This window comes from Chrysochloris asiatica, unplaced genomic scaffold (genome assembly GCF_000296735.1).
Source record: "Chrysochloris asiatica unplaced genomic scaffold, ChrAsi1.0 scaffold00308, whole genome shotgun sequence".
NCBI lineage: Eukaryota > Metazoa > Chordata > Mammalia > Afrosoricida > Chrysochloridae > Chrysochloris > Chrysochloris asiatica.
Window position 1 is genome coordinate 2,204,899 of NW_006408826.1, and position 22,071 is coordinate 2,226,969.

At 41.7% G+C, this 22,071-nt stretch overlaps 1 protein-coding gene and 1 pseudogene across 1 annotated transcript in view; one reads left to right on the plus strand and one right to left on the minus strand.

The window, feature by feature from the left end:
* LOC102816842 (fibroblast growth factor 13-like) overlaps positions 1-22,071 on the plus strand; it is a 594,039-nt gene that overhangs the window by 42,455 nt on the left and 529,513 nt on the right. The gene's annotated exons all lie outside the window — the stretch shown is intronic.
* On the minus strand, positions 16,559-17,019 carry LOC102817737 (annotated as a pseudogene).

The window sequence follows — 22,071 nt, forward strand, 5'->3', positions numbered from 1 at the left end:
GTAGCAGAGCATGTAACCATTAACATCACCCATTGACTGAAATTACTCCGTGCTTGGGCAGCCTGGTGAGGGGCTGCAACTGTCTAGAGAGAGTGCTTCTTTCTAAGGGGCAACAGCAATGGGCTCAAGTATAGCAATGATTGTGAGGATGGTGCAGGACATGTTCACTTTTCTTGTACAGGGGGTTGCTATGGGTTGGAAACGACTTGACCTAACAACAACAGCAACGTGCGCAAAGACACCTTATGGTCTAGCAGTGGAGGGGCCTTACGGAGAGGTGGTGTGAGGCAAGAGTTTAGGAGTCAAGAGCTAGGTTCAAGTCCAAGGCCATCCCATCAAGGTGCGTGACTTTGAACCACTTCTCTAATCTCTTGAAGCCTCTGCTTTGTTATTTATCACACCTAAAAAACACTAGTGCCTCCTTCACAGGGCTTCTGTGATGATTAAAGAAGATGATTTGTGTAAAAGTGCCTGACACATTAAGTGTTGGATATATTTTGACTATTAATATTCTTATTTGAAATCAAAAGACTGTCTACTTAATTACAGCAGTGGCTTCAAACTTCATATCTTAAGTTTCTCCATACTAAGAAAGAATACCTCTCAGTTCAATGATATGAGCATCATTTATTTTTAGTTACATCTCATAAGGGAATTCAGGGCATGAACAAAATATATAAAAGGAATGAAGAATTTAGTGAACACACATGGACGTACTACTCAATGTAACAAAATATTGCTGTCTTACTCTAAAGAAGTTTACCCAGTGAAGCTTGTTTATAGATTTATATTTATTAATGTAATTGTTCATATTAATATGTTCATTCCTGTAAATGAAGTGTTTGTTAAGTGCTTGGGAGTTGGTTCCTCTTTTTCTCTTGCCCGGCACTTTACCAAGCTTAATGTACTCTGCCAGGGCCTGGTCCCTCCTAATTTGTTGTTGTTGTTGCTAAGTGCCGTCCAGTCTCTTCTGACTCATAGTGACTCTGTTTAAGGTTTCCAAGGAGCAGCTGTTGGGTTTGAACTGCTGACCTTATGGTTTGCAGTCCAGTGCTGATTCTGCAGCACCACACCAGGTGTCCAGGTTCTTCCTAATAGTGTGTCTAAAATACAAGAGGTGAAGTCTCGCCATCCTCGCGTCCAATGAAGCGGAGAAGTAAAAATGTTGTTCTTATGGGGAAGATTGTTACCTTTTATTGTAAACTTAAAAAAAAAAAGAGTTCATTTTTGCCTCTAAAAGCAAGAACATTTGACTTTCTGTAAGCTTCAAACTGCAATAGCATCAGGTTTTGGAATTTTACCTGATAGGTCTACAGGCTAGTCATGAGACTAGCTAATAGATACCTTGATTGGATGGCTTTCTTTATGAAACGTCAACAGTGCTGTCTAGAGAAAACTTACCTAGATGTAGAGACTTGGCATCTCGATGTCAATGAGAAACTATAATGAGAAAACTGTGTGAAACATCGTTGGCTCAATTTATAAATGATCTTAAGTCAAACAGCATGCATCCATAAACTGCACTCTTACATGTATTCATTTGAGCGTGAAATAGTATCCAAGTTTTTCATTTCGGCTCCAGTCTTGTATTTGTGAGGTATGATATCTTGTCTTTAAGTATAATTGCATGTTTTTTGGAAAGAATAGATGCTTGTAGTTTATATTCTGGAAAAGTTACATTGTGATCGTTTGCCAATTATTACTCCACATCATTCCCACTTGTATATGTGAGAGGAGTCCTGGGCTCGTTTTGCTTTTTTTAAAGTATTTTATCGATTATATACCCTTGCGTGTTTCTGTGCACATCAACACAGGATTATCAAAAAAATTGCTCTTATCAAAAAAATACTCATAAGTCAATTAAAATTATATGTAACATTTGCAACAAATGACATTTTTAGGGTATTGTGGAGTCCTGGTATGAAGCTATAGGATAAGCGCTGGACTGCTAATTTCAGAGTCAGCAGTTCAAATCCACTAGCTGCTCCTTGGAAACTCTATAGAAGATTGCCCTAAGTGGAAACCAACTTGAAGGTATTTAACAATAACAACATATGTTATCTATCTATATGTTATTGTTGTTGTTAAATGCCGTCAAGTCGATTCAAATCCATAGCTACCCTGTGTAGGGTTTCCAAAGGAGCAGCTGGTGAATTCGAACCACCAACCTTGAAGTTCAAATGACTTTTCAGTCTGACGCATTGGCCCACAGCGCCACACCAAGTAAGTCTAAAAGCATTGTTACTAAGATTCTTGTTCATACATGCATGAGCTTATTCTAAATAAAATCAATTTTATACATGTCTGTGATCAGTGGATGACTGCAGACAAGTACTCTCATAATACATTTGTTGGAGTCTCATTCTCACCCAGCCCCCAAAATAAAAAATAAAATCGACTGTCATTGGCTCAGTTCCAACTCATAGTAACCCCACGTAAGGTTTCTGAGGTTGTATATCTTTAAGGGAGCAGAAAGTTTCATCTTTCTACCGAGGAGCAGCTGCTGGATTCAAACTCTTGACTTTGCAACTTTAGTAGCCCAGCTCATAACCCACTAGACCACAAAGACTCCAGTTAATCTCACTGTTGTTGTTGTTAAGTGCCGTCGAGTCGGTTCCGACCCATAGCGACCCTGTAAAGGGTTTCCGAGGGTGTAAATCTTTACAGGAGTAGAAAGCCTCATCTTTCTCCCGCGGAGCGGCTGGTAGTTTCGAACCGCTGACCTTAAGGTTCGCAGCCCGATTCGTAACCACTACGCTAATCTCACTAGGGTGTCTTAAAAACTAACAAGGATACTTTTTGTGCCTTGGACATGCACTTTATACAAGATCCCTCAATTTTCCTAACATATAGAGTGATAAATGATGCTGTATTTATCTTCTGGTTCAAACTTGTGAATGTTTGCTGTGTGCGCATGTAATTGCTGGTTTCGTTTGACTTTTGCTTATCTTCATCTCTGTAATTAGAACATATTTTGTCTTCATGTTTAGATTAAACCTGCCATTTTTTTCATAAGCATTTATAGAATGCGAGTATGCCAGCTACTATTCCAAGTGTATGTTATATAACAAATCTGTCCAGTTGCCATTGAGTTAATTCCATCACTATATGTTTCATAGCAGAACTGTGCTCCACTGATGTTTCTCTATAGGATATGCTCCTGTGGGTTAATGCTCCAGACTGCAAGGTCGGTGGTTCAAGCTCACCAGCGACTCCTCGGAAACCCTATACAGGGTCACTGTGGATCAGAATCGACTCTTACAGCACTTAACAACAACAGCATACACACACATGAGGATGAAAGGGATAAGTCCATATATTTTGTTGCTAGAGTTCCAGTTCATACATGCATAGTTTCTTTGAAATAAACCAGTTCACATATGAACTGGAACCCCAGTAGCAGTATATCTAGTGTGATCATTGAATGGCTGCAGACAAGTTCGGTCCATAATGCACTTGGCACTTAGTTTCGTTAGTTGTTGTTAAGAGCCATGAGGTTGGTTCGGAGTCACAGCGATACAGTATAGGGTCTCCTTAGAGTACTTTCTTGGCACAAGACCTGGCAGTGTTCCGTTCTGTTGTGCACAGCCAACTAGATATCACCTAACAACAACAACAACAAGAAGGGTACCTTCAAAATAAAAGTCCAATCACAACAGTGGCTTCCGAAGGGCTGGTTGGTTTGAAGTGTGGTGAGACCTGGGGACTCCTGAGCCCATGGACAAGGACATAGCCACAGAGGTCTAGAGCTGAGAGTGAAGCATCCAGCTGATATGAAGTGAGGGGAGATGCACAAGAACACCCAGACTTGCAGATAGCACACATTTGACCTAACCTGAATGACTTTATAATCAGAATTCGACTATAGGAAGATTAAAAAAAAATTTTTTTTGATAAAGGTAACGTGTAAATTGCTACAATTTAATGAACTTCACCTATACTTATGGATGTAGTAGCTCAAAATACCAACTGAGAGGGAAGGAGTCTTCACATGAAGTATCAAAGCTATCCCCTCTGTACACAAGGTAGATAGGGACGGGCAACTTAGGCATTGACTACCTAAAACAAGGGGGTGATAAAGGCACGAAGTGACTGGCTTAGAAGTTTTCAAGAGAGAGTTTAGTTTAAGAGTGTGTGGTGGAAGGTAGAGTCCCCACTGAATAGTTTTCATTTTGTCTAGATGGATCTGGTAAAAAGAAATGGAGATAAGATTCTTATGATTCAGTAGTGAGAAATTGTTATCATGACTAATTGTGGCTGTCACAACTGTAAAGGTAGAAGTTTTGTAACAAAAACGGGGGAGGGGGGGAGTTAGTTAATCTTATAATCCAGAAACAGAGGACCCTAGGACCATCAATGGAGAAGAGCACAAGCAGAGTGCGGGACCCTATCCAGGGAAGCAGCAACACTAGAGATGGAAGCAGAGATGAGGACATGGAGACAAGAAGCAACTGAGGACTCTGGACTCATGGAAAGAGAGAGACTGGGGTGCTAGAGGCCAGGAGGCAGGCTTGCAGAATGTGCCCTTTGGTGATTTAAATGTTTATATATTCCTGAGTGTTTTTGTGTACATCCCCTTCCCCCTCAAAACAAACAAACAGGGAATGGAAACAAATACCATTGAATGATGATGCAAAGAGGAGATTGTAATGTGCAATGAAATGATGGTATAAAGCTGATGCTCTCCCAGTTCACTCAGTTCACAATAAAAACTTATTACATGAAAAAACAAACATACAAACAATGGCTTCTGAGAGGATTTGCTGTACCAGTTCAATTCAGGGCAGAGAGGTCAGCTCAGAAGGTTATTGTGACTGCTTTGTGGGACTCCAAATGGGTAATTTTGACAGGTTTTCTCCAAGGACACAGGACAAAAACTGCATTGGTGAGAAGACTGGAAAAGTTGTCACAAGGATGGCAAAAATGCTCTTTTGATGTGATGTTAACCAAAGATGGCAGATTTCTTTAGAGGAAAAATTATTGATGTTGTTGTGAAGTGCCGTTGAGTCTGTTCTGACTCAATAGAGACCCTGTATAGGGTTTCCAAGGAGTGACTGATGGGTTTGAACCACTGACCTTGTGGTTATAAGTGCAGTGCTTAATTCCACACCAGAACTCTAGCGTTTAGAATGATGGAAGCATTACCTTCAATAGTGTATAGCCCTGATGGGAAGATATGTTGAGAAACAATAGCATCACATTTTGATATTTCTGTTTAAAAAGGTTTCGATGATTTTATAGCTGTACTTTTTTTTAAATGTTTTATTGTGAATTATATGATAGTCTACATGGGAGAACATTAGTTTTACATTCATTCTGTCGTATATCGTTTCATTGCCATGGTTACAATCCCATTCATGCTATCCTTCCCCCCCCCCCCCCCAGTCTTCAGCACACAGCCCCTCTCCTTCTCTGGATCTAAAGTCCCCAGCTGCTCCATTGCTCCACATCACCGTCTCTGCCTCCATCTCAGGCATCACTGCTTCTCTGGGTAGGGTCCTGCTCTCGGCTCTTCTCCATTGATGGTCCTAGGGACCTCCGCTCCTAAACTGGAAAGTTAATCACTCACTCCCTTCCTTGCTATAAAACGTCTTACATTTCCAACCCTCACAATCAGTCCTGATAACAATTATTCACTATTGTATCACAAGAGACCCATCTGCATTTCATTTCATCTATAGCTGTACTTTTTGACTTACCCACATATATACCAAACCTGTTGCTGTCATGGCAATTCATGTGTTACAGAGTAAAACTGTCTTCTTAACAGAAGTGGACTTTGACGCTTTTGCGGTAATGCTGGGGGTTTCCAACCACCAGCCTTTACTAGCTGGGTGATGTTGTGTGGATGCTGTCACATCAGTGAAATGGGGATGAGCATACTTGTGTTGCTGAGGACGACGTGGCATTAGTCCAGTATGGTGCATATCACATGCCTGGCATGTAGTATGTGCTCAGTAAATGTTCCTTTCTTTCCTCCTTCTGTTCTCATATGAGCACTCAAATGCTGCTCTTCCAATACTGTCTGAGGTAGTCCTTTTCAGTATTATATTTTTCCAACAGCTTTTGTCCATGTCTTGCATTTCTCAGATGACTTAGCTTTTGACTTCTCACCTCAATTTGACATAAAGCAGCAGCTTTAAGGACTTGGTTCTTTTTCCTCACCTTTATTTATTTTGGTACCTAAAGGTCAAAGACATTGGTGTGTGGAATGTGGTATACTTTGTTCTCACCTTAGATGTTAAGTATGTTCCTTGCTGAGGGACAGAGTAATACTTGCTGCCAGGAAGTTTGGTTGATGGCCCTATTTATCCTGTCAAATGCTGAATTTAATTAGGAGTTGATGTCGTATTGGCTCCAAACCATACTCAGTCATTTTCCAAAAGATGTGGTAATTTACTGCAGATGAATGTTCTGTATGTTTCATTTCATTTCAAACTCAGTTTACTGAGTGTTTGTCATATTCAAGCCCTTGAGACAGGAGTGTTGTTGATGTGGCCTCTGCCCTTGCAGTGCATGCTTACTTTATGGCAGGGTTGGTGTTGTTGTTAAGTCGGATCCGACTCATAAAGATCCTGTCTAGGATTTCTGAGGAGCAGCTGGTGCGTTTGAGCTGCTGACCTTGTGGTTCGCAGTCCAGTGCTGGTCATACAGTGCCACACCAGAAGTCCAGCAGGTTAGAGAGGTGGATAAACTACTGTGTGAGTGTGTGTGGAATTGAATTAGTAATGAATGAGTGAACAAGCTCCCATTCATGAGGAAGAGATCCTAGAGGAGGTGACTGCTATGGAGTGGACTGTGTTCTCCAAATCGATGGGTTGGAGCTCTAACTGCTATCTATATTCGTGATCTTATCAGCTCTCATAGAATGGAGTCTCTTTCTGTAACACAGTTTAACTTAATCAAATGTTTGAGACCATACTATTATAAAGTGTGTTCTAAACCCAATTACTACTCTTAAGTTACATAAAGAGCAGCATCGATGTTGAGCCATGTGGGCTCAAATGTGGAAAGACAGACGTCTTGTGAGGATCACCAAGAACTAAGGACTACATGGATTACTGACAAGGAATTAACATGGCCAAGCCTCTGAGTTGGCCTTTGAGCTTCCAGAACTGTGACAAACTAAATTGCTGGTATTTGTGGTATAGCAGCACTAGGTCACTAAGACAGGGACATTTTGTCAGGACCTTGAATGTTGAGTAAGTAACTAACGGTCGAGAGGGCAAGGGAAGGGATTTCATTCTAGGATGAAACTACATGACCTCTAAGGTAGCATAAGAGAGAAAAAGCGAAATAAATTAGAAAGGGCATTGGGTGGCCTTGATTGTCGTTTTGACAGCCTGATTTGAGGAGTCCTCAATATTGCTTACAGCCTATTTTATTAAGGTTTTCTTCATTCATGCTTCTTGTAGCAAACTGGAAACATAAAAACATACAAAGAAGATTGCAATATTCACCCAAGAGAACAATGTCAATGTTCTGGTGAATTCCCCTTCAGTCAGGATCCTACAGTATATATACTGCTTTGCTTCTTGGAAGTGTATGTTTTTCACTTAATAGATTGTGAACATTTTTTGGTGTGATCGAAACTCCGTAAACTAACCTTTGTAATGGCGATTCACTGGTCTGTCATTTCGTTGCATTCTATTTCATTGAATCAGTCCTCTATTGTTGCCTGTTTGAGAAGTTTGTAATTATTTACATTAGAGCTGCGGTGAACGATCCTGTTAATAAATCTTTGTGTTGTCACGGAAGGTTTTTGAGGAAGAGATGTGACATAATGCTACTTCAGTTTTTTGAAGGACTAGATTAGAGAGATGAGAGACTGAAAGCAGGGTGAGATGGTAGTCAGGAGAATATTCCATTAGTGGAGGTAGGTGAAGATGGGAGAAATTAGGACCCATTGTTTGGTTTCTGGCCATATACATCAGTCACCATTTTGTTACAAATGACACAAAGTGTTGACAGCAATGTCCCTCCCCCGCTCGCCCTAACCCACCCCTTGTGCTAAACTGAGTGAATAACAATTTCTGGGAGCAGGTGCTGATTTGGAATAAGCGCCCCTGATTATTCCTGGACATTCCACATGGTATATTCGGCTTCTAGGCTGTAGGGTTGAGTCCACCCTCAGTTGCTTGGTCACGTGGACCTTCATAGCATGAAGTCAACAAGAGAGAGAGTCTATATTATTTACTTATTCTCTCTCTTTCTAAATTTTCAACAATTTATACACATTTTGATTCTTGACATTAATTGAAATCCCCACAATGTGTCAACATTCTTCCCGCTTCCTCCTGTGTTTACTGTTTATTTCATCCTTCTTTCCTTTCCCTTCTTGTCATCCCAGCTTTTTCCCTTGACAAATGCTAGCTTGTGAACTCATGGTTAGTTGTAGAGAGAATATGTATCCCTGGTGTTACTGGTCACCTAATGTTGTTGTTAAGTGCTGTTGAGTTGGTTTCAACCCATAGCGAACCTGTATAGGGTTTTGGAATAGTGGCTGGGGAGCTTGAACCAGTGACTTTATGGTTCAAACCAACTTTGCAGTCCAGTGCATGAACCCACAGTGCCACATCATTGTTCACCTCATAAGCCTGTCTATTTGTTTAGGTTAAAGTCGACCCTGAGGGTGAGTTCATTTCTCTGCTTGAAGTGTCTTAGACTGACATCTCTAGAGAAGTAAAACCAGTGAAGCCTATATATGTGTATACAAAGAGAGGTTTATATCAAGAAAGTCTTGGTGTGGTGCTGTAGGATAAGCACTGGACCAAAAGGTTGGTTTGAACTTCAAGGTCAGCGGCTCAAACCCACCAGCTGCTTCTTGGAAACTCCTATACAGGGTTGCTTTGAGTTGGAAAGGACTCGTTAGTGATTTATTATCCATTCCCCTCCTACCCCTGCTAATGTTCAAAGAACATTTCTTTCATCTTTCTTTCCCTTCCTCCTTTTCCTATTTAGTATGAATGCCTTTTCTCTACTTTGTACAGTAGAGGTCTCATACAATATTTGCCCTTTTCTGATTGACTTATTTCACTCAGCGTAATGTCCTGGTGTGGTACTGTAGGATAAGCACTGTACTGTTAAACCCAAGGTCAGTGTTTCACATCCACCAGCCAATCCTTGGAAATCCTATACGGTCTCAATTTGAGTCTAAACTGACTCGGCGACACTTAATAACAACAACAAAAATGGCCAAAATATTGGTAGATGTAGAAAGCATCAAAAGAAGATGGAAGGGACACACAGAGTCACTGTACCAAAAAGAAATGTTCAGTGTTCAACCATTTCGAGAGGTAGCATATGATCAGGAGCCAGTGATACTGAAGGGAGAAGTCTGAGGTGCGCTGAAGCCATTAGCAAAGAATAAGGCTCCAGGAATTGATGAAATTGAAATTGAAGTCTTTCAATAAAGTGATGAGGCGTGGAAGGCACTCATTCATCTAGGCCAAGAAATTTGGAAGACAGCTACCTGGTCAGCTGGTTGAAAAAGGTCCATATTCCAAAGAAGGGTGACCCAATGGAATGCGGAAAACCTTGGACAATGTCATTCATATTGCATGCAAGTAAAATTTTGCTAAAGATATTTTAAAAATGGCTTCAGTCATTGACAGGTACTGCTGAGATTCAAGCCAGATTCAGGTGAGGACATGGAATGAGGGATATCATTGCTGATGTCAAATGGAGCTTGGCTGAAAGCAGAGAATACTAGAAAGAAGTTTGCCTGTGTTTTATTGGCTATGAAAAGGCTTTCAACTGTGTGGATTACGATGAGCCATGGACAACATTGCAGAGTATGAGTATTCCGGAACACTTAATTGTGCTCATGAGGAATGTGTACCTGGACCAAGAGGCAGTTGTTTGAACAGAACATGGGAACACAGAATGGTTTATAGTTAGAAAAGGTGTGCTCCAGGGTTGTGTTCTTTTACCATACTTATTCAACCTGTATGCTGAGTAAATAATTCCAGAAGCTGGATTTTATGAAGAAAAATGTGGCATCAGGATTGGAGGAAGGCTCATTAACAACCTGCGATATGCAGCTGATATAACCTTGCTTACTGAAAGTGAAGAGGTCTTAAAATGCTTACTGATGAAGATCAAAGACCACAGCCTTCAGTATGGGTTGCACCTCAGTGTAAAGATCAGGACCAGGGCAGTGGTTTGTTCTGTTGGGCATAGGGTCGCTATGAGTAACCACCTGGATTAGGCTATAGAATATTTCCAGCACTGGGTATCAACTGTGAATCCTAGACCTTGAAAGTGTGTGGGTTAAGGATCCAAGTACTGTGTAGACCTAATGTTATGCAAAGAAGACATTATTAACATGGTCTGCACATGCATGGGCTCTTGTGTTTCCCATGTGTGTATAATTATGAAGAGATCAGGCTCAGGAATCAGACTGCTTGTTTAGAGAGTCTCCATCTTTAGTAGATAAACAATGTGTTATGTGATAACTCAAGAGAATTTGCTTAACTTTTCTGAGCCCCAGGATCTACCTCAGGAGTCCTGATGTAGTGCTGTAGGATTAAACACAGTTGAAACCCACTAGCCGCTCTTTGGAAACCCTATACAGGATCGCTATGAGACGTAGATGACTTACCACACCAAACAACAACAGAAGGTTGCTGTCAGGTTTACATTGTTGTTGTTGTTCTTAGGTGGCAGTAAGTTGATAACCAACTCATAGTGACCTTATGCACAACAGATCAAAACACTTCTCAGTTCTGCACCAACCTCACAACCGTTGCTATGCTTGAGCCCATTGCTGCTGCCATTGTTCCAATCCATCTCTTTGGGGTGGGGTGGGGCTTCTTCCTCTTTTTCTCAGAGCCCTCCACTTTACCAAGCATGATGTCCTTCCCCAGGGACTGGTCCCTCCTGATAATATGTCTGAAGTATGAGAGACAAAGTCTGAGTATCCTGCCTTCTAAGGTGCATTCTGGCTGAACGTCTTCCAACACAGATTTTTCGTTCTTTTCGCGGTCCACATAACTTTTAATATTTCCCTCTAACACTGTAACTCATCAATTCTTGTATGGTCTTCTTTATTTATTGTCCAACTTTCCCATGCACGAGTTTACGTTAGATATTACAAAAGTGATTAGAGCAGTGCCTGGCACAAAGGAACTGCTGGTATGTGTTGATTTTTATTCTCAGTAACATACATATGAAAATAATTACTCGGTGCATTGTAGCCATGTGTGGTTCAGTGTGTGACTCAGCTTTTCAAGCAACAGATCCTGAAATGACACATGCTGCCATATTCCATAAATGGTGCAGAGCTGGGAATGAGCCCAGGGCCCATGACATTTTTGTTTGTGTGTGATTGTACAACCTACTTTGTTCTCCTAAACTTTCATTTAATGAAAAACCATGGAACTTTCATTTTTGTTGTTCAATCTTTGGGAACCTCTCTAATTAACATGCAGTGGTTGTGGGGGCATAAGCCTGTCATTAATATACTCAGAAGAGCCCTTGGGCATAATTGTTTGTTTCCATGGTCATGTTATATTTGCATCTAAGCCCTTTCTTGAGACAATTGAGATGGTGTCCTAGATTTGAGGTTGGTAAATACATCATCATTTTATTGTTAACTCTTGAAAAGGTGACTTCTTATGTGCACTATGATTAGCAGAAAACATTCTGCATACAAATGTCTCCTGATGATGTGTAGGAGACAGCTCTTTTCAGACTTCTTGTCCACCCCTGGAAATGTGTTTTCTTTCTGTTGAAACCAGAACTTCATCTCGCTAGCAGTGGTCTTAGGAAATCCTTTCACTCGCTGGGACCCAAGGCATATTAGGTGTTAAGTGAACTCAGAATGACTTTCCTGTGTTTGGCTTTTTCTCAGGGTGGTCTCTGTATGGGCAACCATACTAATGACTACAAATTTTGTGTTTTCAAACAACAGAAATCTGTTCGCTCACAGTTCTGGAAGACGAATATGCACCATTGGCTAAGAAATTTCAAGCCGTGTTCTCCAAACAAAACTTTCTCTTTAGTCCACCTCATCTACCTGACCCCTCAATGGGAGGGATTCATGGGACTAGCAGAATGTTCTAGAAAGTTGTAGATTTGCCATTTAGAGAGTAAACTACTCTTAATTTGAAAAGATTGAATAGGTGACTATCTAAAAGATATTAGCCACAGCTTTTTTTGTTTGTTTGTTTCTTTTTTAAATGATTTTTTTTTTTTTTTTTACTTTGGAGACTCTTAAATCTCTCTCATAAAACCAAATAAAAACACGCCTTCTAGAATTGTACTTCTTTCAGGACCTCTTGAGTTTGGGGGGTGGGGGGTACTTCACACTGGACCGAATGCTCTCAGAGCCCTTGTTGCATTCTTGGACCAATGTTCCCATGTGTTCTTCGCTCCTCCTTTGACAATCTAGGAGTTCTCACTTTCAGTTGTTGGTAGGGACATTTCACTACTACTAGCTCTCCTCCCTCTCATTTGATGGTTCCAGTATATTCAGATGAAGATCAGTAGCTAATCTGTCCAGAACTTTGTGTAATATATAGTTGTCATGGATTGAACTGTGCCTCACTCCCCCTCCACCCTCCCCAAATATGTGCCAGTGTGGCTGGACTATCATACTCTACTTAGACATTTATGTAATGCTCTCCCTTGATATGATTTGATGTGATAAGCCAATCAACTATAAGAGATTTAGGGGTAGGATTGTTATTGCTCTTATTAGTTGCCATCGAGTTGATTCTGACTCATCGCAGCCCCATGCACAAAAGAACAAAACACTTACTGGTCCTATGCCACTCTCACAATTGTTAGGTTTGAGCCCATTGTTGCTGGCACTGTGCCAATCCATCTCATTGGGGCTCTTCCTCTTTTTTGCTGACCCTCCACTTTACCAAGCATGATGTCCTTCTCCAGGGACTGCTCCCGTGTGATCACATGTCCGAAGCATGAGAGAGTAAGTCTTGCCATTCGGACTTCTTAGGAGCAATCTCACTATACTTCTTCCAAGACAGATTTGATTGGTCTTCTGGCAGTCCATGGTACTTTTAATAGTCTTCTCCAACAGCATAATTCCAATGCCTCTTAAATTTTGAGAGAATGTATTTGTTTGTGAAACCCATCCACATTAGATGAGCCCCCAAAAAACTCTCCTGAGAAGTAAATTCCTGGAACTTTATTTGTGTCTGTGAGTGTATGAGTTAAACATGTGGGGTCGTACACCTCTTTGATCCCTATTTTGTCCTATATCCCTTGAGTCCGGGTAGGTGAAATGGCTTTATAGGTTTTATGCTGAATAGGCAAGAGATTACCATAATACCTTCTCAGAAAAGCTATAGAAAATGCACACACATGAAGTTTATTTTTATCTCCAAAGGACTATCCTGAGATTCCTTTCAATGGGGCCTCTGTGCTTGAATCAAGGACTATAGATTTCCATTTCATAGCAAAGGTGATCTATGGGGGATGCGAAGTGTTTCCTACATTGTGGGCATAGACCTGCTTCCAGAATCTTCTCAAGTAGCAACATTCCAGTGTTGGGAAGGTGTGCTTATTAACATTTGGTTGTTGTAGTTAAGTGCCATTGTGTCGGTTCTAACCCATAAAGATCCTGTATAGGGTTTCTGAGGAACGGCTGGTGAGTTTGAACCGCTGACCTTGCTGTTCAAACCATCTTTGCAGTCCAGTGTGTTAACCCACAACACCACACCAGGACTCCCCAACATTTGGTTGGGGACATGTAATTACCAGAGGTGGCATTTTTTACCCAGATGCTTAGCTGTATTCATAGAACAATTTAGATGCAACTACACTTTTCTTTTCCCAAACATACTAACCAGATACAATGTTAGTAACCTTTATCAGCATGACCATTTCAGCATTGGTAAAGCGTGAGTCTTTGTGTACTGACCCTGTATCATTTAACAAAGCATTCTCAGTATGACACAGTATACGGTCCCCTTTCTGATGTCAAGTCCATGTTTCTAATTAGATTTGTAAATCCTTAGTGTGAGCTATGTAGGTAGTCCTAGTAATGGAATCCCTTTGAAATGGTGCAAATGAAGGATGGGTGAAGTATCACAATTTGAAAAACAGACAGATAGAAGAAAACCAGAAAATAGAATAGAGAGGAGAAGGAAAGCAGAGAGAGACTGACGGTTCTCAAGGAAAATAATAGGGCTTTGTAAATAAATCAGCAAGTCACCAAGATTGGCAGAAGAAAAGGTCAAGGCTATTTTACCATTGTAGGAGATTCAGTCCAAGTTGCCTTTGAGAAGTGATGATATTTTGGTAACTCAAGATTGTACTTAGGATTCGAAACTGGGCACAAACACAGTAAGACTTGAGACCTCTCCTCTCTTTTCAATCCCCGTACTTCAGGCCGACATTTGGGGTGGGGGAAGGACAGCTAAGGCATCTAAACCTCTGGGGCCATCTGTGACATTAAGTCTGACCTGAGGAATCCACATCCTATAGCCAGGATCCCAAATGTGGGTTTTGGTGAACATTCATGTTCTTCCCATGTCAAAGATTTGCTGTTAAGTGCCGTCGAGTCTGTTTCTACCCTGCATAGGGACCCTGCATAGGGTTTCCAATGAGTGACCACTGACCTTGAGGTATAAATTGACCTTGTGGTCATTTGCTTATCCTACAGTGCCACACCAGGACTCCAGTGTTAAAGATGATGTCAAATGTTGTTGAGTAAGTTCTGACTCATAGTAACCCTGTATAGGGTTTTTGAGGAGAAGCTGAAGGGTTTGAACTGCCGATCTTGTGGCTCATAGTCCAGAGCTGATCCTACAGCACCACACCAGACATATGATATTTACTTGCTACTATTTTAACATGGAGGAGTTCTGATGTGGCACTGCAGGATAATGTGCTGGACAGCAAGGTCAGTTGGAACCACAAGGTCTGTGGTTCAAACACATCAGCCACTCCTCAGAAACCCTATACAGGGTTGCAATGGGTTGGAACTGACTAAACGGCACTTAACAACAACAACAACAAGGGGAGTGTAGTGGCTCTGTAGGATTAAGTACTGGACTGCGAACCACAGGGTCGATGGTTCAAGCCTGTCAGCCACTCTAAGGGAGAAAGATGAGGCTTTCTGCTTCTGAAAAGATTTACAACCCTGGAAACCCACTATACAAGGTGGCTGTGAGTCAGAACTGACTCGAGGACACTTTACAACAATGTTTTTCAACAAAGCCTTTTGGTAGTTTATCATTGTGTTTCATGGTCTCTTTTAACTAGTAGCTCCTGATAGTGGAAAGCTCAGGGATAGTTTAGGGAAATGTTAGTCAGTCATTCTTTCCTTCATAATCATTTGAAAAATCTGACCTTTAGGAATTGTTGTGTGGGCTGTACACATTGAACATCTTCCCTTCCTGGGAATTTCTGTCCCTATCCCTGAGAAATTTTAGCATTAGGTTATACCCCTCCCCTCTCCTGGGCACTTTAACATCAGCAACAAAGAAGGGAAGAGAGGTGGAGACTGCTGGGAGGAGAAGTATTCTATTCAGAAAGGTGTTGCATGGCCCAGGGCATCTTTCTTGCCTGAATACAACTGAAGTGGAGGTTGTGGGTGTTGAGTGTTGCCCTAAAAGTTCTCTCTGGGATACTATCTTAAAGGTTGGCAGTTTAAAGCCATCCCGAAGGTGGTTCAGAAGTAAAGCCTAGTGATCTGCTTCTAAATAATGAGTCATTGAAAAGACTATGGAGCACAGTTCTAGTCTGAAACTCATGGGTTGAAATGAAATTGACTTCACGAGGAACCTTTGTGTGTTTTGAAAATCAGAACCTCTCCTTCTCAACATTTGTTTAGCCATTGTTTTGTTAGGTGCAATCAAGTCAGTTCTGACTCATAGTGACCCTATGTACAGCAGAGTGAAACAGTGCCCAGCCCTGCGCCATCACACTCGCTGCTGTCACTGTGACAGGCCATCTTGTTGTGGGGTCTTCCTCTTTTTCGCTGACCCTCCACTCTACCAATTGTGGCGTCTTTTTCCAGGGACTGGTCCCTCCTGACACTGTGTCCAAGGTATGAGAGATGAATCCTGGTTTAGCCATTGGTGTTAAGTGTTGTGGAGTCGGTCCAGACTCAGGTTTCCGTAGAGCAGGTGCTAGGTTTGAACTGCCGACCTTTTGGTTTATATTCCACTGCTGATCCTACAGCCCACACACTTAGCCATTACTTGTTGTGATGGTAACCATCACAAGAAAAAGAACAAACATTTCACATGCACTGATTCTGTTCTTTGCATTATTTAATCCTCACACAACCTGGGAGGTAGGAATTATTTTGACTTCATTCCACAAATCAGGAGAAAGTAAGCCTCGGTCATAACACCACTTGTCCAATACGTCATAATTTGAAGGTGATGAAGCCAGGAACTGAACCCAGGAAGGCTGGTCCCCAAGTCCTTTTTCTTAACCTATGCATTATTCTTTTTTTTTTTTAAGGGTGCAATTAATATTTGATTGTCATGTATAATCACGTGACAGTTGGGTATATAGTCTTCATACTTGATTTTTCTTTATGGTAAATAAAAAAAGTTTTAAACATCTGATGGCTGGTTTATGTTTTCAGAAAGCATGATGAATTTAATCTGTTAAGGGAAGCTTCCAATTTTTCCTTATTGTTGTTAAGTGCCTATGAGTTAGTTCCGACCCATAGGGACCCTGTATAGGGTTTCAGAGGAGCGACTGGTGAGCTTGAACTGCTGACCTTGTGGTTCCAACCAACTTTGCAGTCCAGTTCATTAACTCACAGCACCAGATACTTTGCCAACCTTTTGCCCCTTTTTATAAAACTGAAATGTTGGCATGCATTAGACTTCACACGCTGAAGCAACGTTCCTGACTGCCATCCGCATCACCATATTGCCAAACTTTTCAGAGAGAGAATGAATGATAGAAATGTGTGGTTATTTGGCAAAGTCCACACCACATGGTTGAGAATTGTGTTGCTACAAGTTTATCTCCAGTACTGTTCAGAACTGCCTGAAAAGCTTCCTTGCCTTTGATCTGTTTCACCATTTTGGCCATTGTGTTCTGACCAGTGACCATCGAAACAGAAGAAACCGAACCAAAGTGTTGGACAGAGCTTGCCCAATACAATATTCTTAAAAACCAAACTCTGCCTCTCACCAAACTGTTCTGAAAGAGAGGTTTGAACAACAGAGTTTGAAGAACCATGTATTTAAATTTTCTTAGAGAGAGTACTTTGTTATTTTCTGGAAGTTTGCACTTTGTCTATTTTTATTGTTTGCATTACCAGTTATGATGTTTTTATGTGATGATATTTTTATCTTTGTCTGTTGGCTTGTTTTTATCTAAAGAACCTATAGCTGATTATCTGCACTGTTTTCTCTCTTAACAACTAAGATATTGTCTGTAAGCATCTCAGTCATTGATTGCAGCTAAGCAATAAATGTGAAACACATTTATAAGATTTCAGTTTGGGAAGCTGTCTTCATATTTAGGTGGAAGATGTATATGACAAGAATGTGTTCACAGTGCTAATCTTCATCTCCCGGAAAGAAGTCTCCTCAGTCAGCCTGAACTCCAGGGACCTCCCCATTCCTGGTCCTCAAATGCACCCAACCCATGACCTTTGTATTAGTAAGCACTTGTTTTTAGTAAGCAGTTAGCAAGTAGTATTTAGTGGAGACCTGTCCCGTTCCAGGACTGAACAGAATACTCATGGTCTCTGGCTTCATGGTATATTGTTGTTAAGAGCTGTTGAGTCAGTTTAGACTCATAATGACCCTAATAAAGGGTTTCTGAAGAGTGGCTGGTGGGTTTAAACTGTCGACTTGTGGTTCAAACTGAACTTGTGGTCCACTGTTTCTCCTACAGTGTCATACCGGGACTCCTCATTGTCTGTTGTTGTTAAGTGCTGTCGAATCCATTGTGACTCATAGTGACCTGGTATAGGGTGTCTGAGGAGTGGCTGATGAGCTTGAACCACCAACCTTGGGGTTCAAACAAACTTGGGGTCGAGTGCTTAGCCTATAGCACCACACCAGGACATTGAAGAGCTTTTGTTGCAGTAATGTGCCAAATAGTTTTGACTCCGTGACCCTATTTATAACTAGGTCGAAACACTGCCTGGTCCTAGCCTCACAATCTTTCCCATGTTTCAGTCATTGTTGCAGCCACGCTGTCTTCGTTAATGTCTTTCTCTTTTGGGCTGACCTTCTACTTTGCAAAGCATGATGTTCCCCAGGAAGTGGTTCCTCCTGATTGTTGTAGTTGTTGTTAGGTGCCATTGAGTCAGTACCAACTCATAGCGACCCTATGCACAGCAGAATGAAACACTGCCCGATCCTGAGCCAACCTCACTACTGTTGCCACGCTTGAGTCCATCAATGCTGCCACTTGGCCAATCCATCTCATTGGGGGTCTTCCTCTTTTTCTCTGACCCTCCCCTCCACCTTACCAAGCATGATATCCTTCTCCAGCAACTGGACCCTCCTGACAATATGTCCGAAGTATGAGAGATGAAGTTTGGCCATCCTGGCCTCCAAGGAGCACTCTGGCTATACTTCTTCCAACACAGATCTGTTGGTTCTTTTGACAGCCCATGGCACTTTCAGTATTCTCCTCCAACACCATAACTCAAAAGCATCAGTTTTTCTACAGTCTACCTTATTCACTGTCCAGCTTTCGCATGCATATGAGGTTATTGAAAATACCATACTTGGGTCAGGCGCACCTTAGTCCTCAAGCTGACATCTTTGCTCTTCAACACTTTAAAAAGGTCTTGTGCAGCAAATTTGCCCAATGCAATACGTCGTTTGATTTCTTGACTGCTGTTTCCATAAGTGTTGATAGTTGATCTAAGAAGAAAGAAGTCCTTGACAACTTCAGTCTTTTCTCCATTGATAAGAATGTTGTTTATTGGTCCAGTGGTGAGGTTTTGTTTTCTTTACATTGAGATGCAATCCATACCGAAGGCTGTGCTCTTTGATCTTCATCAGTAAATATTTTAAGTCCTCTTCACTTTCAGCAAGCAAGTTTGTATCATCTGCATATCACAGGTTGTTAATGAGTCTTCCTCCAATCCCAATGCCATGTTTTTCTTTATAGAACCCAGCTTCTCAGATTATCTGCTCAGCATACAGGTTGAATAAGTATGGTGAAAGAATACAACACTGTCACACACCTTTTTAAATTTTAAACCATTCAGTGTTCATGTTCTGTTCAAACAACTGCTTCTTGGTCCAGGTACAGATTCCTCATGAGCACAAATAAGTGTTTTGGAATACTCATACTTCACAATGTTGTCCATAGCTTGTCATGATCCACACAATCGAAAGCCTTTGCATACGTAGTCAATAAACCACAAGTAAACAGCTTTGTGATATTCTCTGCTTTCAGCTAAGATCCACCGGACATCAGCAGTGATATCCTTCATTCCATGGCCTCTTCTGAATCCGGCTTTAACCTCTGGAAGTTCTTTGTCAATGTATGATTGTAGCCATTTCTGTATTACCTTTGGCAAAACTTTACTCTCATGGGATATCAAAGAGATTGTCCCATGATTTCTGCATTCCGTTGATCATGATGACGTGAATGGAATAAAGCCCGTGGGAGAAAATCTGCAAGACCTTCATTTGCTGATGGGGCACAACTCAAAATGAAGTACCTCCTGATAATACGTCCAAAATACATGAGACAAATTCTTGCCATCCTTGCTTTGAAGGAACATTCTGGCTGTACTTCCTTTTTCCATGAACATGGGGTTTATTAAGGACATGAACAGGGTACAATTCAGGAGCAGAAACCACTCAGGATGCAGCTGTGCTCCAGACAGGAATTCCTCTTCTTGGCCATGCTACAGAGTCTCCTTGCTCAATGATTCAATCTCTCAGCCATGTGGCCCCTTGGCCTTTGCTCTTTATGCGCAACTGTTACAAAGCTTCTTTACTTTAGCCTGTCTATAAATGCCCCAAAGGCACACTTTGGAAGCCAGTCTCCTGTTAGTAAGCACTTAGCTGTTTTTCTCACTCCATGGGCTGCCAAAGGACCAGGATGCTGGGTCTCTCCCTGCCACACCCCTCTGCTGCCTCCATTTTTCCAGGGAAGGATCTCACCCTCCACTCCTGGTTCCTCTTTCCCGATGGTCCTGGAGCCATCCTGTTCCTGCTTCTGAGAGGGCTCCTTTTAAACCTAGTGAGATGGCAACATGAACCAATCCCAGTGTTAGCATCCTGAACACTCTGTTTGCCTGGTTCCACCCCATCATTTGGTGGGAGTTAAGAAGACTATATGGAGAAACAGTACCACACGCTACTACCAGAATTAATCCTGAGGCCCAGAACATTGGGGCATAAACATTATTTTGATGGAGCTTTCTGTAAGTATGGCAGGAGCATTTAAAGACCTGTGAAGAATGAATAGTTTAATGAGCTTTCTGCCCAAGGACTTGCTTATGTCTCTCTGGCTGATTTTAGCAAGCTTTCTGAGGAATTCTTGGTAACATTGACAACACAGAAATCTGCCGTGGAAGCAAGGGTCATTTAGGCAATATGTTCTCTCTCTAGAATCCTTTAACCTACTGAGAAATATACAAAGGTGGATGGCATATTGTTAAGTTATGGTAACTAGCTAAGTTCTCCTAAGTTTTTATTGTGAATTGAGTGAAGGTTTATAAATAAGAACATCAGCATTACATTCAGCAAATCACACAGTTGGTTTTGTCTCAGTGATTATAAGCCCTTCAGTGCAACAACAGTTATTCTACTTTCTCGCTGGGGTTCCTATTTACATTCCGCCCACCTTCCCATCCCTTCTCAACTTTGTCCTTAGGAAAATGTTGCCCTTTTGATTGTCAATGATTGACCATTCCGTGGTGAGCACACCTTCCTAGTGTTGGTGTCCCTCATAAACCTATCTCTAGAGCTTGGCTGAAAATTGGGATATGACGGCGAGGTCCTTTACAGTCCTAAAGGGTGGTTGCGGGCCATAGTCTCAGGTTCGGACCAGTAAATCCAGTCTTTTATTATGATTAAATAATTTTGACTTTTGTTCCACATTTCCCCCCCCTCTATCTGGGGCCCTCTAAGGTGATCCCTTTTAGAGCAGTTGACAGTGGTAGCTGGGCACCATCTGGCTCTTCTGGCCTCAGAGTGATGGAGACTGATGGTCACATGGTTCAGTAGTCCATTGGACCAATTGATTCTAAGTCTGAAGAGACTTTGTCTTACCCTTCTTTCTTCTGCACATGGCGAGACCAATCCCTGCACCTTAGATGGCTGCTCATGAGTTTTCAAGCTCCCAGATGTTGCTCGGAGTCCTGGTGTGGTGCTGGGGGATAATGCACTGGACTGCAACATCAATTTGAACTGTGAGGTTGGCAGTTCAAACCCATTAGCCACTCCTCGGAAACCCTACACAGGGTTGCTATGGGTCAGAATCTACTCGACAATACTTAAGAACAACAGACGTTACTCACCAAAGTAGGATGGAGAACATTGTCTTTGTGGACTATGTGATACCAATTGACCATCGTGTCCCCTGAGACTATGGTCATGAACCCAAAGGCCCAGCAATTCATTGCTGTAAGATGTTTGATAATATCTAAGACGTTTTCATCATTTTGCCTGCTGTATGTTGTGTTTTTATGAAAGGTGGATACTTATGTACAAATATCCTCTTTCAAACTCACATATTTGTGGTGTTGGTGGTTATGTGCCGTGGAGTCGGTTCCGACTCATAGCAACCCTGTACAGGGTTTCTGAGGCTGTAAATCTTTACGGGAGCAGAAAGCCTCATCTTTCTCCTGCGGAACAGCTGGTAGTTTCAAACTGCTGACCTGAGGTTAGCAGCCCGATTTGTAACCACTATGCTACCAGAGTTCCTTCCATATATAAATATTTATAAATTCTATTCTTCCTCCCTTACCCATTCAGCCTGTGTCTCAGTCCGTCCATACACTATGCTCAGAACACTGTTGTTCCAAGGTTGTGTGTATATCACTATTGTCCTCTATCCCCTTTAGCCCTTGCATGCCTCCCGTGTCTTCACCTATCTTCATCATTCTTCTGCCACCCTCCAACTTCTTGTATATCGCCCTCCCTGTCA